At 44.8% G+C, this 16,861-nt stretch overlaps 1 protein-coding gene and 26 non-coding genes across 27 annotated transcripts in view; all 27 read right to left on the reverse strand.

Moving 5' to 3' along the window:
- Positions 1-16,861, reverse strand: part of alp3 (alkaline phosphatase 3) — a 78,731-nt gene that overhangs the window by 10,337 nt on the left and 51,533 nt on the right. The gene's annotated exons all lie outside the window — the stretch shown is intronic.
- trnae-uuc (transfer RNA glutamic acid (anticodon UUC)) lies at positions 4,732-4,803 on the reverse strand. Its single transcript has one exon. It is a non-coding gene; the product is annotated as a tRNA-Glu (tRNA).
- On the reverse strand, positions 5,012-5,083 carry trnae-cuc (transfer RNA glutamic acid (anticodon CUC)). Its single transcript has one exon. It is a non-coding gene; the product is annotated as a tRNA-Glu (tRNA).
- On the reverse strand, positions 5,571-5,642 carry trnae-uuc (transfer RNA glutamic acid (anticodon UUC)). The gene has a single exon. It is a non-coding gene; the product is annotated as a tRNA-Glu (tRNA).
- Positions 5,851-5,922, reverse strand: trnae-cuc (transfer RNA glutamic acid (anticodon CUC)). The gene has a single exon. It is a non-coding gene; the product is annotated as a tRNA-Glu (tRNA).
- trnae-cuc (transfer RNA glutamic acid (anticodon CUC)) lies at positions 6,130-6,201 on the reverse strand. Its single transcript has one exon. It is a non-coding gene; the product is annotated as a tRNA-Glu (tRNA).
- On the reverse strand, positions 6,410-6,481 carry trnae-uuc (transfer RNA glutamic acid (anticodon UUC)). The gene has a single exon. It is a non-coding gene; the product is annotated as a tRNA-Glu (tRNA).
- Positions 7,233-7,304, reverse strand: trnae-uuc (transfer RNA glutamic acid (anticodon UUC)). The gene has a single exon. It is a non-coding gene; the product is annotated as a tRNA-Glu (tRNA).
- trnae-uuc (transfer RNA glutamic acid (anticodon UUC)) lies at positions 8,072-8,143 on the reverse strand. The gene has a single exon. It is a non-coding gene; the product is annotated as a tRNA-Glu (tRNA).
- On the reverse strand, positions 8,631-8,702 carry trnae-uuc (transfer RNA glutamic acid (anticodon UUC)). Its single transcript has one exon. It is a non-coding gene; the product is annotated as a tRNA-Glu (tRNA).
- Positions 9,191-9,262, reverse strand: trnae-uuc (transfer RNA glutamic acid (anticodon UUC)). Its single transcript has one exon. It is a non-coding gene; the product is annotated as a tRNA-Glu (tRNA).
- On the reverse strand, positions 9,471-9,542 carry trnae-cuc (transfer RNA glutamic acid (anticodon CUC)). The gene has a single exon. It is a non-coding gene; the product is annotated as a tRNA-Glu (tRNA).
- trnae-cuc (transfer RNA glutamic acid (anticodon CUC)) lies at positions 10,031-10,102 on the reverse strand. Its single transcript has one exon. It is a non-coding gene; the product is annotated as a tRNA-Glu (tRNA).
- On the reverse strand, positions 10,311-10,382 carry trnae-cuc (transfer RNA glutamic acid (anticodon CUC)). The gene has a single exon. It is a non-coding gene; the product is annotated as a tRNA-Glu (tRNA).
- On the reverse strand, positions 10,871-10,942 carry trnae-cuc (transfer RNA glutamic acid (anticodon CUC)). The gene has a single exon. It is a non-coding gene; the product is annotated as a tRNA-Glu (tRNA).
- Positions 11,151-11,222, reverse strand: trnae-uuc (transfer RNA glutamic acid (anticodon UUC)). The gene has a single exon. It is a non-coding gene; the product is annotated as a tRNA-Glu (tRNA).
- trnae-cuc (transfer RNA glutamic acid (anticodon CUC)) lies at positions 12,270-12,341 on the reverse strand. The gene has a single exon. It is a non-coding gene; the product is annotated as a tRNA-Glu (tRNA).
- Positions 12,550-12,621, reverse strand: trnae-cuc (transfer RNA glutamic acid (anticodon CUC)). Its single transcript has one exon. It is a non-coding gene; the product is annotated as a tRNA-Glu (tRNA).
- On the reverse strand, positions 13,390-13,461 carry trnae-uuc (transfer RNA glutamic acid (anticodon UUC)). The gene has a single exon. It is a non-coding gene; the product is annotated as a tRNA-Glu (tRNA).
- trnae-cuc (transfer RNA glutamic acid (anticodon CUC)) lies at positions 14,509-14,580 on the reverse strand. Its single transcript has one exon. It is a non-coding gene; the product is annotated as a tRNA-Glu (tRNA).
- Positions 14,789-14,860, reverse strand: trnae-uuc (transfer RNA glutamic acid (anticodon UUC)). Its single transcript has one exon. It is a non-coding gene; the product is annotated as a tRNA-Glu (tRNA).
- trnae-uuc (transfer RNA glutamic acid (anticodon UUC)) lies at positions 15,069-15,140 on the reverse strand. The gene has a single exon. It is a non-coding gene; the product is annotated as a tRNA-Glu (tRNA).
- trnae-cuc (transfer RNA glutamic acid (anticodon CUC)) lies at positions 15,349-15,420 on the reverse strand. The gene has a single exon. It is a non-coding gene; the product is annotated as a tRNA-Glu (tRNA).
- trnae-cuc (transfer RNA glutamic acid (anticodon CUC)) lies at positions 15,629-15,700 on the reverse strand. Its single transcript has one exon. It is a non-coding gene; the product is annotated as a tRNA-Glu (tRNA).
- On the reverse strand, positions 15,909-15,980 carry trnae-uuc (transfer RNA glutamic acid (anticodon UUC)). Its single transcript has one exon. It is a non-coding gene; the product is annotated as a tRNA-Glu (tRNA).
- Positions 16,188-16,259, reverse strand: trnae-cuc (transfer RNA glutamic acid (anticodon CUC)). The gene has a single exon. It is a non-coding gene; the product is annotated as a tRNA-Glu (tRNA).
- Positions 16,748-16,819, reverse strand: trnae-uuc (transfer RNA glutamic acid (anticodon UUC)). The gene has a single exon. It is a non-coding gene; the product is annotated as a tRNA-Glu (tRNA).

Raw genomic sequence — 16,861 nt, forward strand, 5'->3', positions numbered from 1 at the left:
ACACAGACTGCGACAAGGATGGTACACTGTATATCCGCTCGCCCTGTGACTGTTCTATGACTCTGTTCTATGTATTGTCTGAGCATAATGTCCATCAACTTTTTGAGCAGACAACTCGAACTCTCATCACAACCGTCTTGATGAAACTGTCAGAGGGTCTCCAGTGAAAGCCAAGGCCCGCTTTGAACTTTGCCCTGAGCAGCTGCTGTCATCTGCTGGACAGGAAGGGATATGGACTCCAGTTGTAGACTCAAAGCTCTCGAGTCATCTGAGATTAGCTCCTTGGGTCATGTTTTGGTCTGTCTGTGTACATTTGCACTCTGCACTATGTTAGAACGGGAGATGTGATCTATAGCAACGCAGTTTCGGAAATTGAAAACGGCTTATGTGAATAAGGGTAGGATAAAATTTATTTCAATCTTAATTATTATATTTTCCGTTATTTGATGCTTGTTGAATTTGGTCTTCTAATATTTTGCCCATTTCTCTTTTGCAATTTTAGCCTCTGAATTGGGACTCATCAATGTGGAACACTTACGGCAAATTTGCTGGTAAAATTTTTATTTTTTCATTAAGCTCACAGCACTGTGATCTTTGCATCCCACGGGGAATGCTCTCTACAAAGTTCCCTGCTGTGTTTTACAAGCCCCACTACTCTGTAGAAGAGGTGAGGTTAACTAGCATTTTCAGATTACTTTTTGGTTTGTTTAAAGTAGGAATTTTGTCTTGTTTTCCCTCTGATCTTTTATCTTAATTAACAGTTAGTTTGTTTTTCCTCACTTTGTGTTGCCTGGAAAGCATTCAACTTTGCGTCACAAACGCTTGCCTCAAAGGCTTTTGTTTTTATGACTTGTTGTTGCAAGTTAAGACGGATCTGCCCCTGTAGTTTTGGTGTTGGCCAATTTTGCCCCAATTTGTTTTTTCTTATCTACAGGACACAAGGTGTCTGTTTTTTCCCTCTTATGAAGCAGCAATTTGTTCGCTGCAGCCGTTTTTACATACTGGTCTGAAAATGATCTGAGTTGATCTTTTATCAGATGGGGGAATTACTGGTCTGTCTGTGTGTATCGTCACGAAGGAAGATATGCACACAAACAGTTCATGTTGAATTAAATAAATGTAGAACTATAAGTTAGTCTGAATGTGATAACTATATAGTTCGTGAGAATGAGAATTCACAGGAGGACAATTGAGGATTGGTGATTGGACCTACAGACATGGAAGAGAGTAAGTTTTGGCAAAGACGGCGAAAATAAGGTGAATTATCTCTCCCCAGGGTGCTCACGGTCCGGCCGGACGTGGCCCTGGGGTCAGATGTTATTTTTATGGGTTTTACTTGCTGGTGATAGTTGCATTTATTTTATGGCTGGAAGCACATTCATGCCATATCTATAACAGTAAACATTATGGTAAAACATTTCATTAATCATTATAAGCTGTAGACAAAAATTGGCCTCGTCAGATTTGAATTGGCTATAAGATTTTTATTGTTGCATTAATGAATGTGCTTAGGTCATTAAACTCAGCCAAAGGCTGGATTCTGATTGAATGTCACAACAAACAGAATTTTTCCCCAGGACGGACCTACAGAACTTCACTAACATTTATTAACTCCAAACTAATAAAAACTACCAGATGCTCTTTCAAAAAGAAGGGATGTGAATATGTATGTTTATTTGTGACTAAATGAAAATGTCCTGCATCCAGATGAGGTGACGGAGAGGTCAATCTGGTCCAGTTCAATGGGAACACATCGTTCCACATCTTGTCTATCAGACCCGCCGGGCCCGCCACCTGCTCAACCTCCACCAACGGGAACGACCTGACGATTCAACTGGAAAACCAGGCCTGCATCCAGTGTCCATTTCGACGAGCTGCTCTCGCTGAGGACATCACTCAATGGAGATAGAGTTTCGCTGAGGACATCCCTCACTGGAGATAGGAAGAACGTATCCCTTTTCCGGGGCATTCCACAAAGATTGAGTCACGTGTCCTTTCCAGGGCAACATTCCGCAGAGATTGAGTCACACCTTGGGAAGATAAATCCCGGTGATCAATCCTTGCATCTCTGGCAGTTGACCAGGGTTCTGAAAGAAGCTGACAACGCCCTTTTCAAAAAACAAACAAACAACACAATACACAAAAACAAAACAGAACTGACAAACGCCTTTCTCATTCTACAAAGAACTTCACCTCGAGATGGCGTCCAAGCGACAACACGTCTTCAATTGCGTCTTCAATTGCGGTTACATCATGACACTCTTTCTCATATTGACTGTTATGCCAATCTGGTATTTCTGGGATCCCCTCGCCACAACTTTGAACGTAACTACAACACTTCGTGTTAAGCGAGACATTGCCCCTCCACACATTCCCTGGATCATATCCTGGACCTATGATGACTCAATTGCTGTGAAAGTTGCCCCAAACACGAACACCTCTGTCAAAATGCCCATTACATCATTGAAGGGATTTAGAAGTGGCCAGAAGATCACGGGAGGGGACTGGGTGACATATTGGTGGTATTTGACAGGAAATGTTTTGCGGCGAGACTGGAGTGCTTTTATAACCACCCAAAGCGGACAATATTGGCTACCGGGAACGAGCGAGGAGGCTATTTTCTTTAGCAAAAGGGTAACATTGCGCAAAATGGGAGGCCAACTCGAATTGAACTTTTCTCTTCCCAATGGAAATATACGGCCGCCTAATGTAACTCTATATAACAACTCTTGTTTTGGGTTATTGTTATGGGCATGGTCCTCTGGAACTGACCCCTATTTTCCTATTTTAGTTTGTGTAAATAAGACAATGAGTAAGTTAGAACAACCAAAAATGACTAAATACACGATGGAGACCGGGGTAGAGGCTGTAAGTGTACCGACTGATGGTGTAAGAGAGTGGTTTTGTGTTACGACAGGAGTGTCCGACAGCAGTAACAATTAGCTACTGCTGGCGAACGAAGCAGCGCGTGCCTCTGGCAAAGATTGTGTGGTATGTGTCGGACCACGACCTTTATTGCGAGTAATCCTTGCTAAAATAGAGGATCACTGTGTAATGGAACTTATGAATAAAACTGTAATTCCAAAATCGAATTGCACTAATTGTAATTCCTTCACTAGCCACTAGACCACCAGGGATGAGAAACACTGTATTCTGGACACGGCTAACATAGCACAGTATATGAACAAGCAGGTAGCCGAGTAAGAAAAAACTTCATGAACTTGTCTCGATCTTTTTGGCATTGGTGAAGTAGATCAACTGACAACATATAGGTTTCTGGTTGTTAAGGACATTGTCAGCAAGAATTAAGGACAAACTGGTGAAACACCCATCAATAATTCCAAATTCCCTGACCGGGAATCGAACACGGGCCGCAGCAGTGAGAGTGCCGAATTCTAGCCACTAGACCACAAACACTGTCATCTGGACACGGCTAACATAGCAAAGCCTATAAACCAGCAGGTCAATGAAGCAGAAAAACTTCATGGCCTTGTCTCGATCTTTTTGGTGTCGGTAAAATAGATCAACTGACAACATTCAGGTTTCTGGTTGTTAAGGACATTGTCAGCGAGCATTAAAGACAAACTGGCGAAAGACCCTTCAATAATTCCAAGTTCCCTGACCGGGAATAAAAACCAGGCCGCGGCAGTGAGAGTGCCAAATCCTAGTCACTAGACCTTCAGGGATGAATAACACTGTCTTCTGGACACGGCTAACACAGCACAGTATATGAAAAAGCAGGTAGCTGAGGCAGAAAAACTTCATGGCCTTGTGTCGATCTTTTTGGCATTGGTGAAGTCGATCAACTGACAAAATACAGGTTTCTGTTTTTTAGGACAATGTCAGCAAGCATTAAAGATAAACTGGCGAAACACCCTTCAATATTTCCAAGTTCCCTGACCGAGAAACGAACCCGGGCAACAGCAGTGAAAGTGCTGAATCCTAGCCACTAGACCACCAGGGATGAGAAACATTGTAGTCTGGACACGGCTAACATAGCACAGTATATGAACAAGCAGGTAGCCGAGTCATAAAAAACTTCATGGCCTTGTCTTGATCTTTTTGGCATTGGTGAAGTAGATCAACTGACAACATACAGCTTTCTGGTTGTTAAGGACGTTGTCAGCAAGAATTAAGGAGAAACTGGCGAAACACCCATCAATAATTCCAAATTCCCTGACCAGGAATCAAACCCAGGCCGCGGCAGTGAGAGTGCCGAATCCTAGCCACTAGACCACCAGGGATGACAAACACTGACTTCTGGACACGGCTAACATAGCAAAGCATATGAACCAGCAGGTCAATGAGGCAGAAAAACTTCATGGCCTTGTCTCGATCTTTTTGGCATTGGTAAAATAGATCAACTGGCAACATTCAGGTTTCTGGTTGTTAAGGACATTGTAAGCGAGCATTAAAGACAAACTAGCGAAAGACCCTTCAATAATTCCAAGTTCCCTGACCGGGAATCAAAACCAGGCCGAGGCAGTGAGAGTGCCAATTCCTAGCCACTAGACTTTCAGGGATGAATAACACTGTCTTCTGGACACGGCTAACACAGCACAGTATAGGAAAAAGCAGGTAGCTGAGGCAGAAAAACTTCATGGCCTTGTGTCGATCTTTTTGGCATTGGTGAAGTCGATCAACCTACAAAATACAGGTTTCTGTATTTTTTAGGACAATGTCAGCAAGCATTAAAGACCAACTGGCGAAACACCCTTCAATATTTCCTAGTTCCCTGACCGGGAATCGAACCCAGGCCGCAGCAGTGAAAGTGCTGAATCCTTGCCACTAGACCACCAGGAATGAGAAACATTGTAGTCTGGACACGGCTAACATAGCACAGTATATGAACAAGCAGGTAGCCTAGTCAGAAAATACTTCATGGCCTTGTCTTGATCTTTTTGGCATTGGTGAAGTAGATCAACTGACAACATTCAGCTTTCTGTTTGTTAAGGACGTTGTCAGCAAGAATTAAGAACAAACTGGCGAAACACCCATCAATAATTCCAAATTCCCTGACCGGGAATCGAACCGAGGCCGCGGCAGTGAGAGTGCCGAATCCTAGCCACTAGACCACCAGGGATGATAAACACTGTCTTCTGGACACGGCTAACATAGCAAAGCATATGAACCAGCAGGTCAATGAGGCAGAAAAACTTCATGGCCTTGTCTCGATCTTTTTGGCATTGGTAAAATAGATCAACTGGCAACATTCAGGTTTCTGGTTGTTAAGGACATTGTAAGCGAGCATTAAAGACAAACTGGCGAAAGACCCTTCAATAATTCCAAGTTCCCTGACCGGGAATCAAAACCAGGCCGAGGCAGTGAGAGTGCCAATTCCTAGCCACTAGACTTTCAGGGATGAATAACACTGTCTTCTGGACACGGCTAACACATCACAGTATAGGAAAAAGCAGGTAGCTGAGGCAGAAAAACTTCATGGCCTTGTGTCGATCTTTTTGGCATTGGTGAAGTCGATCAACCTACAAAATACAGGTTTCTGTGTTTTTTAGGACAATGTCAGCAAGCATTAAAGACCAACTGGCGAAACACCCTTCAATATTTCCTAGTTCCCTGACCGGGAATCGAACCCAGGCCGCAGCAGTGAAAGTGCTGAATCCTTGCCACTAGACCACCAGGAATGAGAAACATTGTAGTCTGGACACGGCTAACATAGCACAGTATATGAACAAGCAGGTAGACGAGACAGATAATACTTCATGGCCTTGTCTTGATCTTTTTGGCATTGGTGAAGTAGATCAACTGACAACATTCAGCTTTCTGTTTGTTAAGGACGTTGTCAGCAAGAATTAAGAACAAACTGGCGAAACACCCATCAATAATTCCAAATTCCCTGACCGGGAATCGAACCCGGGCCGCGGCAGTGAGAGTGCCGAATCCTAGCCACTAGACCACCAGGGATGACAAACAGTGTCTTCTGGACAAGGCTGACATAGCACAGCATATGAACCAAAAGGTAGCAGAGGCAGAAATAACTTCAAGGCCCTGTCTAAATGTTTTTGGCATTGGTGAAGTAGATCAACTGACAAAATACAGGTTTCTGGTTATTAGAAAAATGTCATTAAGCATTAAAGACAAACTGGCGAAACACCCTTCAATATTTCCAAGTTCCCTGACCGGGAATCGAACCCGGGCCACAGCAGTGAGAGTGCCGAATCCTAGCCACTAGACCACCAGGGATGACAAACACGGTATTCTGGACACGGCTAACATAGCACAGCATATGAACCAGCAGATCACTGAGACAGAAAAAAGTTCATGGCCTTGTCTCGATCTTTTTGGCATCGGTAAAATAGATCAACTGACAACATTCAGGTTTCTGGTTGTTCAGGACATTGTCAGCAAGCATTAAAGACTAACTGGCAAAAGACCATTGAATTATTCCAAATTCCCTGACCGGGAATCGAACCCGGGCCGCAGCAGTGAAAGTGCCAAATCCTTGCCACTAGACCACCAGGGATGAGAAACGTTGTAGTCTGGACACGGCTAACATAGCACAGTATATGAACAAGCAGGTAACAGAGTCAGAAAATACTTCATGGCCTTGTCTTGATCTTTTTGGCATTGGTGAAGTAGATCAACTGACAACTGATAGATATTATAACATTTTTAATAACTTCATTTTATTTTATTAACCATTGTTACACATTATTAACATTTTAATTCTTTATATTAACCTTGTCAAAATGTTTTGTGTCCTGTGCAGAGCAGATGGTGTTGACTTCGTATAGGCTGACCTTAAGCTGGGACATACTATTTAGTCTAAAAAAAGTTCCTTCTCAGAGCTTTGTGCGAAAACACATTTGGTCCTTGAGAACAGAATCTGTTTTGAACACCCACACCTGACTCTGTTTTCGCCGTCGCTCACGGAAAAGTACCAGAGAGTATGTTTTGTCTACAAATGAAAGAGAGGAGGTCTTTTTAACTATAAGAAACCGTTGTGCACGCGGAAGAGCTACATTTGACGCTCTGAATCCCACCTGTTTAAGTGATGAATTAGAGGCAGTTATTTGTCCAGAGATTCTGTTTTTTATTAAATAATTTTTGCAAAGGTGTATTTTTCTTGCATTAAATCTATCTTCATTTTTGGAACACGCAAAGAGGACATAATAATTTAATCCTCTTTCACAACATTCAGGTTTCTGGTTGTTAAGGACATTGTCAGCGAGCATTAAAGACAAACTGGCGAAAGACCCTTCAATAATTCCAAGTTCCCTGACCGGGAATCGAACCCGGGCCGCAGCAGTGAAAGTGCTGAATCCTAGCCACTAGACCACCAGGGATGAGAAACATTGTAGTCTGGACACGGCTAACATAGCACAGCATATGAACCAGCAGGTCAATGAGGCAGAAAAACTTCATGGCCTTGTCTCGATCTTTTTGGCCTCGGTAAAATAGATCAACTGACAACATTCAGGTTTCTGGTTGTTAAGGACGTTGTCAGCAAGAATTAAGGACAAACTGGCGAAACACCCATCAATAACTCCAAATTCCCTGACCCGGAATCGAACCCTGGCCGCGGCAGTGAGAGTGCCGAATCCTAGCCACTAGACCAGCAGGGATGACAAAAACTGTCTTCTGGACACGGCTAACATAGCGAAGTATATGAACAAGCAGGTAGCCAAGTCAGAAAAAAGTTCATGGCCTTGTCTCGATCTTTTTGGCATCGGTAAAATAGATCAACTGACAACATTCAGGTTTCTGGTTGTTAAGGACATTGTCAGCAAGCATTAAAGACAAACTGGCGAAACACCCTTCAATATTTCCAAGTTTCCTGACCGGGAATCGAAACCGGGCCGCGGCAGTGAGAGTGCCGAATCCTAGCCACTAGACCACCAAGGATGACAAACACGGTCTTCTGGACACGGCTGACATAGCACAGCATATGAACCAGCAGGTCACAGAGGCAGAAAAAAGTTCATGGCCTTGTCTCGATCTTTTTGGCATCGGTAAAATAGATCAACTGGCAACATTCAGGTTTCTGGTTGTTAAGGACATTGTCAGCGAGCATTAAAGACAAACTGGCGAAAGACCCTTCAATAATTCCAAGTTCCCTGACCGGGAATCGACCCCGGGCCGCAGCAGTGAAAGTGCTGAATCCTAGCCACTAGACCACCAGGGATGAGAAACATTGTAGTCTGGACACGGCTAACATAGCACAGCATATGAACCAGCAGGTCAATGAGGCAGAAAAACTTCATGGCCTTGTCTCGATCTTTTTGGCATCGGTAAAATAGATCAACTGACAACATTCAGGTTTCTGGTTGTTAAGGACATTGTTGGCAAGCATTAAAGACAAACTGGCGAAAGACCATTGAATTATTCCAAATTCCCTGACCGGGAATCAAACCCGGGCCGCATCAGTGAAAGTGCCGAATCCTTGCCACTAGACCACCAGGGATGAGAAACACTGTCTTTTGGGCACGGCTTACATAGCACAGCATATGAACCAGCAGGTCACAGAGGCAGAAAAAACTTCATGGCCTTGTCTCGATCTTTTTGGCATCGGTAAAATAGATCAACTGACAACATTCAGGTTTCTGGTTGTTCAGGACATTGTCAGCAAGCATTAAAGACAAACTGGCAAAAGACCATTGAATTATTCCAAATTCCCTGACCGGGAATCGAACCCGGGCCGCAGCAGTGAAAGTGCCGAATCCTAGCCACTAGACCACCAGTGATGACAAACACAGTATTCTGGACACGGCTAACATAGCACAGCATATGAACCAGCAGGTAGCCGAGTCAGAAAATACTTCATGGCCTTGTCTCGATCTTTTTGGCATTGGTGAAGTAGATCAACTGACAACATTCAGCTTTCTGGTTGTTAAGGACGTTGTCTGCAAGAATTAAGGACAAACTGGCGAAACACCCATCAATAACTCCAAATTCCATGACCGGGAAACGAACCCGGGCCGCGGCAGTGAGAGTGCCGAATCGTAGCCACTAGACCACCAGGGATGACAAAAACTATCTTCTGGACACGGCTAACCTGGCACAGTATATGAACAAGCAGATCACTGAGACAGAAAAAAGTTCATGGCCTTGTCTCGATCTTTTTGGCATCGGTAAAATAGATCAACTGACAACATTCAGGTTTCTGGTTGTTCAGGACATTGTCAGCAAGCATTAAAAACAAACTGGCAAAAGACCATTGAATTATTCCAAATTCCCTGACTGGGAATCGAACCCGGGCCGCAGCAGTGAAAGTGCCGAATCCTTGCCACTAGACCACCAGGGATGAGAAACATTGTAGTCTGGACACGGCTAACATAGCACAGTATATGAACAAGCAGGTGGCCGAGTCAGAAAATACTTCATGGCCTTGTCTTGACCTTTTTGGCATTGGTGAACTAGATCAACTGACAACATTCAGCTTTCTGGTTGTTAAGGAGGTTGTCAGCAAGAATTAAGGACAAACTGGCGAAACACCCATCAATAACTCCAAATTCCCTGACCAGGAATCGAACCCGGGCCGCGGCAGTGAGAGTGCCGAATCCTAGCCACTAGACCACCAGGGATGACGAACACTGTCTTCTGGACACGGCTGACATAGCACAGCATATGAACCAGCAGGTCACAGAGGCAGAAAAAAGTTCATGGCCTTGTCTCGATCTTTTTGGCATCGGTAAAATAGATCAACTGGCTACATTCAGGTTTCTGGTTGTTAAGGACATTGTCAGCGAGCATTAAAGACAAACTGGCGAAAGACCCTTCAATAATTCCAAGTTCCCTGACCGGGAATCAAAACCAGGCCGAGGCAGTGAGAGTGCCAATTCCTAGCCAGTAGACCTTCAGAGATGAATAACACTGTCTTCTGGACACAGCTAACACAGCACAGTATAGGAAAAAGCAGGTAGCTGAGGCAAAAAAACTTCATGGCCTTGTGTCGATCTTTTTGGCATTGGTGAAGTCGATGAACTGACAAAATACAGGTTTCTGTTTTTTTTAGGACAATGTCAGCAAGCATTTAAGACCAACTGGCGAAACACCCTTCAATATTTCCCAGTTCCCTGACCGGGAATCGAACCCGGGCCGCGGCAGTGAGAGTGCCGAATCCTAGCCACTAGACGACCAGGGATGACAAACACGGTATTCTGGACACGGCTAACATAGCACAGCATATGAACCAGCAGGTCACTGAGACAGAAAAAAGTTCATGGCCTTTTCTCGATCCTTTTGTTATCGGTAAAATAGATCAACTGACAACATTCAGGTTTCTGGTTGTTCAGGACATTGTGAGCAAGCATTAAAGATAAACTGGCTAAACACCCTTCAATATTTCTAAGTTCCCTGACCGGGAATCGAACCCGGGCCACGGCAGTGAGAGTGCCGAATCCTAGCCACTAGACCACCAGGGATGACAAACACGGTATTCTGGACACGGCTAACATAGCACAGCATATGAACCAGCAGGTCACTGAGACAGAAAAAAGTTCATGGCCTTGTCTCGATCTTTTTGGCATCGGTAAAATAGATCAACTGGCTACATTCAGGTTTCTGGTTGTTAAGGACATTGTCAGCGAGCATTAAAGACAAACTGGCGAAAGACCCTTCAATAATTCCAAGTTCCCTGACCGGGAATCAAAACCAGGCCGAGGCAGTGAGAGTGCCAATTCCTAGCCAGTAGACCTTCAGGGATGAATAACACTGTCTTCTGGACACGGCTAACACAGCACAGTATAGGAAAAAGCAGGTAGCTGAGGCAGAAAAACTTCATGGCCTTGTGTCGATCTTTTTGGCATTGGTGAAGTCGATGAAGTGACAAAATACAGGTTTCTGTTTTTTTTAGGACAATGTCAGCAAGCATTTAAGACCAACTGGCGAAACACCCTTCAATATTTCCCAGTTCCCTGACCGGGAATCGAACCCGGGCCGCGGCAGTGAGAGTGCCGAATCGTAGCCACTAGACCACCAGGGATGACAAAAACTATCTTCTGGACACGGCTAACATAGCACAGTATATGAACAAGCAGATCACTGAGACAGAAAAAAGTTCATGGCCTTGTCTCGATCTTTTTGGCATCGGTAAAATAGATCAACTGACAACATTCAGGTTTCTGGTTGTTCAGGACATTGTCAGCAAGCATTAAAGATAAACTGGCGAAACACCCTTCAATATTTCCAAGTTCCCTGACCGGGAATCGAACCCGGGTCACAGCAGTGAAAGTGCTGAATCCTAGCCACTAGACCACCAGGGATGCGAAAAATTGTAGTCTGCACACGGCTAACATAGCACAGTATATGAACAAGCAGGTAGCAGAGTCAGAAAATACATCATGGCCTTGTCTTGATCTTTTTGGCATTGGTGAAGTAGATCAACTGACAACATTCAGCTTTCTGGTTGTTAAGGACGTTGTCAGCAAGAATTAAGGACAAACTGGCGAAACACCCATCAATAACTCCAAATTCCCTGACTGGGAATCGAACCCGGGCCGCGGCAGTGAGAGTGCCGAATACTAGCCACTAGACCAACAGGGATGACAAAAACTGTCTTCTGGACACGGCTAACATAGCACAGTATATGAACAAGCAGGTAGCCAAGTCAGAAAAAAGTTCATGGCCTTGTCTCGATCTTTTTGGCATCGGTAAAATAGATCAACTGACAACATTCAGGTTTCTGGTTGTTAAGGACATTGTCAGCAAGCATTAAAGACAAACTGGCGAAACACCCTTCAATATTTCCAAGTTCCCTGACAGGGAATCGAAACCGGGCCGCGGCAGTGAGAGTGCCGAATACTAGCCACTAGACCACCAAGGATGACAAACACTGTCTTCTGGACACGGCTGACATAGCACAGCATATGAACCAGCAGGTCACAGAGGCAGAAAAAAGTTCATGGCCTTGTCTCGATCTTTTTGGCATCGGTAAAATAGATCAACTGGCAACATTCAGGTTTCTGGTTGTTAAGGACATTGTCAGCGTGCATTAAGGACAAACTGGCGAAACACCCATCAGTAATTCCAAATTTCCTGACCGGGACTCGAACCCGGGCCGCGGCAATGAGAGTGCCGAATCCTAGTCACTAGACCACCAGGTATGACAAACACTATCTTCTGGACACAGCTAACATAGCACAGCATATGAACCAGCAGGTAGCAGAGGCAGAAATAACTTCAAGGCCCTGTCTAAATCTTTATGGCATTGGTGAAGTAGATCAACTGAATAAATACAGGTTTCTGGTTTTTAGGACAATGTCACTAAGCATTAAAGACAAACTGGCGAAACACCCTTCAATATTTCCCAGTTCCCTGACCGGGAATCGAACCCGGGCCGCGGCAGTGAGAGTGCCGAATCCTAGCCACTAGACGACCAGGGATGACAAACACGGTATTCTGGACACGGCTAACATAGCACAGCATATGAACCAGCAGGTCACTGAGACAGAAAAAAGTTCATGGCCTTTTCTCGATCCTTTTGTTATCGGTAAAATAGATCAACTGACAACATTCAGGTTTCTGGTTGTTCAGGACATTGTGAGCAAGCATTAAAGATAAACTGGCGAAACACCCTTCAATATTTCTAAGTTCCCTGACCGGGAATCGAACCCGGGCCACGGCAGTGAGAGTGCCGAATCCTAGCCACTAGACCACCAGGGATGACAAACACGGTATTCTGGACACGGCTAACATAGCACAGCATATGAACCAGCAGGTCACTGAGACAGAAAAAAGTTCATGGCCTTGTCTCGATCTTTTTGGCATCGGTAAAATAGATCAACTGGCTACATTCAGGTTTCTGGTTGTTAAGGACATTGTCAGCGAGCATTAAAGACAAACTGGCGAAAGACCCTTCAATAATTCCAAGTTCCCTGACCGGGAATCAAAACCAGGCCGAGGCAGTGAGAGTGCCAATTCCTAGCCAGTAGACCTTCAGGGATGAATAACACTGTCTTCTGGACACGGCTAACACAGCACAGTATAGGAAAAAGCAGGTAGCTGAGGCAGAAAAACTTCATGGCCTTGTGTCGATCTTTTTGGCATTGGTGAAGTCGATGAAGTGACAAAATACAGGTTTCTGTTTTTTTTAGGACAATGTCAGCAAGCATTTAAGACCAACTGGCGAAACACCCTTCAATATTTCCCAGTTCCCTGACCGGGAATCGAACCCGGGCCGCGGCAGTGAGAGTGCCGAATCGTAGCCACTAGACCACCAGGTATGACAAAAACTATCTTCTGGACACGGCTAACATAGCACAGTATATGAACAAGCAGATCACTGAGACAGAAAAAAGTTCATGGCCTTGTCTCGATCTTTTTGGCATCGGTAAAATAGATCAACTGACAACATTCAGGTTTCTGGTTGTTCAGGACATTGTCAGCAAGCATTAAAGATAAACTGGCGAAACACCCTTCAATATTTCCAAGTTCCCTGACCGGGAATCGAACCCGGGTCACAGCAGTGAAAGTGCTGAATCCTAGCCACTAGACCACCAGGGATGCGAAAAATTGTAGTCTGCACACGGCTAACATAGCACAGTATATGAACAAGCAGGTAGCAGAGTCAGAAAATACATCATGGCCTTGTCTTGATCTTTTTGGCATTGGTGAAGTAGATCAACTGACAACATTCAGCTTTCTGGTTGTTAAGGACGTTGTCAGCAAGAATTAAGGACAAACTGGCGAAACACCCATCAATAACTCCAAATTCCCTGACTGGGAATCGAACCCGGGCCGCGGCAGTGAGAGTGCCGAATACTAGCCACTAGACCAACAGGGATGACAAAAACTGTCTTCTGGACACGGCTAACATAGCACAGTATATGAACAAGCAGGTAGCCAAGTCAGAAAAAAGTTCATGGCCTTGTCTCGATCTTTTTGGCATCGGTAAAATAGATCAACTGACAACATTCAGGTTTCTGGTTGTTAAGGACATTGTCAGCAAGCATTAAAGACAAACTGGCGAAACACCCTTCAATATTTCCAAGTTCCCTGACCGGGAATCGAAACCGGGCCGCGGCAGTGAGAGTGCCGAATACTAGCCACTAGACCACCAAGGATGACAAACACTGTCTTCTGGACACGGCTGACATAGCACAGCATATGAACCAGCAGGTCACAGAGGCAGAAAAAAGTTCATGGCCTTGTCTCGATCTTTTTGGCATCGGTAAAATAGATCAACTGGCAACATTCAGGTTTCTGGTTGTTAAGGACATTGTCAGCGTGCATTAAGGACAAACTGGCGAAACACCCATCAGTAATTCCAAATTTCCTGACCGGGACTCGAACCCGGGCCGCGGCAATGAGAGTGCCGAATCCTAGTCACTAGACCACCAGGTATGACAAACACTATCTTCTGGACACAGCTAACATAGCACAGCATATGAACCAGCAGGTAGCAGAGGCAGAAATAACTTCAAGGCCCTGTCTAAATCTTTATGGCATTGGTGAAGTAGATCAACTGAATAAATACAGGTTTCTGGTTTTTAGGACAATGTCACTAAGCATTAAAGACAAACTGGCGAAACACCCTTCAATATTTCCAAGTTCCCTGACCGGGAATCAAACCCAGGCCGCGGCAGTGAGAGTGCCGAATCCTAGCCACTAGACCACCAGGGATGACAAACACTGTCTTCTGGACACGGCTAACATAGCACAGCATATGAACCAGCAGGTCACAGAGGCAGAAAAAAGTTCATGGCCTTGTCTTGATCTTTTTGGCATCGGTAAAATAGATCAACTGACAACATTCAGGTTTCTGGTTGTTAAGGACATTGTTAGCAAGCATTAAAGACAAACTGGCGAAAGACCCTTCAATTATTCCAAATTCCCTGACCGGGAATCAAACCCGGGCCGCTGCAGTGAAAGTGCCGAATCCTTGCCACTAGACCACCAGGGATGAGAAGCACTGTCTTTTGGGCACGGCTTACATAGCACAGCATATGAACCAGCAGGTCACAGAGGCAGAAAAAACTTCATGGCCTTGTCTCGATCTTTTTGGCATCAGTAAAATAGATCAACTGACAACATTCAGGTTTCTGGTTGTTCAGGACATTGTCAGCGAGCATTAAAGACAAACTGGCAAAAGACCATTGAATTATTCCAAATTCCCTGACCGGGAATCGAACCCGGGCTGCAGCAGTGAAAGTGCCAAATCCTTGCCACTAGACCACCAGGGATGAGAAACATTGTAGTCTGGACACGGCTAACATAGCACAGTATATGAACAAGCAGGTAGCCGAGTCAGCAAATACTTCATGGCCTTGTCTTGATCTTTTGGGCATTGGTGAAGTAGATCAACTGACAACATTCAGCTTTCTGGTTGTTAAGGACGTTGTCAGCAAGAATTAAGGAAAAACTATCGAAACACCCATCAATAACTCCAAATTCCCTGACCGGGAATCGAACCCGGGCCGCGGCAGTGAGAGTGCCGAATCCTAGCCACTAGACCAGCAGGGATGACAAAAACTGTCTTCTGGACACGGCTAACATAGCGAAGTATATGAACAAGCAGGTAGCCAAGTCAGAAAAAAGTTCATGGCCTTGTCTCGATCTTTTTGGCATCGGTAAAATAGATCAACTGACAACATTCAGGTTTCTGGTTGTTAAGGACATTGTCAGCAAGCATTAAAGACAAACTGACGAAACACCCTTCAATATTTCCAAGTTCCCTGACCGGGAATCGAAACCGGGCCGCGGCAGTGAGAGTGCCGAATCCTAGCCACTAGACCACCAAGGATGACAAACACTGTCTTCTGGACACGGCTGACATAGCACAGCATATGAACCAGCAGGTCACAGCGGCTGAAAAAAGTTCATGGCCTTGTCTCGATCTTTTTGGCATCGGTAAAATAGATCAACTGGCAACATTCAGGTTTCTGGTTGTTAAGGACATTGTCAGCGAGCATTAAAGACAAACTGGCGAAAGACCCTTCAATAATTCCAAGTTCCCTGACCGGGAATCGACCCCGGGCCGCAGCAGTGAAAGTGCTGAATCCTAGCCACTAGACCACCAGGGATGAGAAACATTGTAGTCTGGACACGGCTAACATAGCACAGCATATGAACCAGCAGGTCAATGAGGCAGAAAAACTTCATGGCCTTGTCTCGATCTTTTTGGCATCGGTAAAATAGATCAACTGACAACATTCAGGTTTCTGGTTGTTTAGGACATTGTGAGCAAGCATTAAAGATAAACTGGCGAAACACCCTTCAATATTTCTAAGTTCCCTGACCGGGAATCGAACCCGGGCCACGGCAGTGAGAGTGCCGAATCCTAGCCACTAGACCACCAGGGATGACAAACACGGTATTCTGGACACGGCTAACATAGCACAGCATATGAACCAGCAGGTCACTGAGACAGAAAAAAGTTCATGGCCTTGTCTCGATCTTTTTGGCATCGGTAAAATAGATCAACTGGCTACATTCAGGTTTCTGGTTGTTAAGGACATTGTCAGCGAGCATTAAAGACAAAGTGGCGAAAGACCCTTCAATAATTCCAAATTCCCTGACCGAGAATCAAACCCGGGCCGCATCAGTGAAAGTGCCGAATCCTTGCCACTAGACCACTAGGGATGAGAAACACTGTCTTTTGGGCACGGCTTACATAGCACAGCATATGAACCAGCAGGTCACAGAGGCAGAAAAAACTTCATGGCCTTGTCTCGATCTTTTTGGCATCGGTAAAATAGATCAACTGACAACATTCAGGTTTCTGGTTGTTCAGGACATTGTCAGCAAGCATTAAAGACAAACTGGCAAAAGACCATTGAATTATTCCAAATTCCCTGACCGGGAATCGAACCCGGGCAGCAGCAGTGAAAGTGCCGAATCCTTGCCACTAGACCACCAGGGATGAGAAACATTGTAGTCTGGACACGGCTAACATAGCACAGTA

The sequence above is a fragment of the Vanacampus margaritifer genome, chromosome 5 (genome assembly GCF_051991255.1).
Source record: "Vanacampus margaritifer isolate UIUO_Vmar chromosome 5, RoL_Vmar_1.0, whole genome shotgun sequence".
NCBI classification, from domain to species: Eukaryota; Metazoa; Chordata; class Actinopteri; order Syngnathiformes; family Syngnathidae; genus Vanacampus; species Vanacampus margaritifer.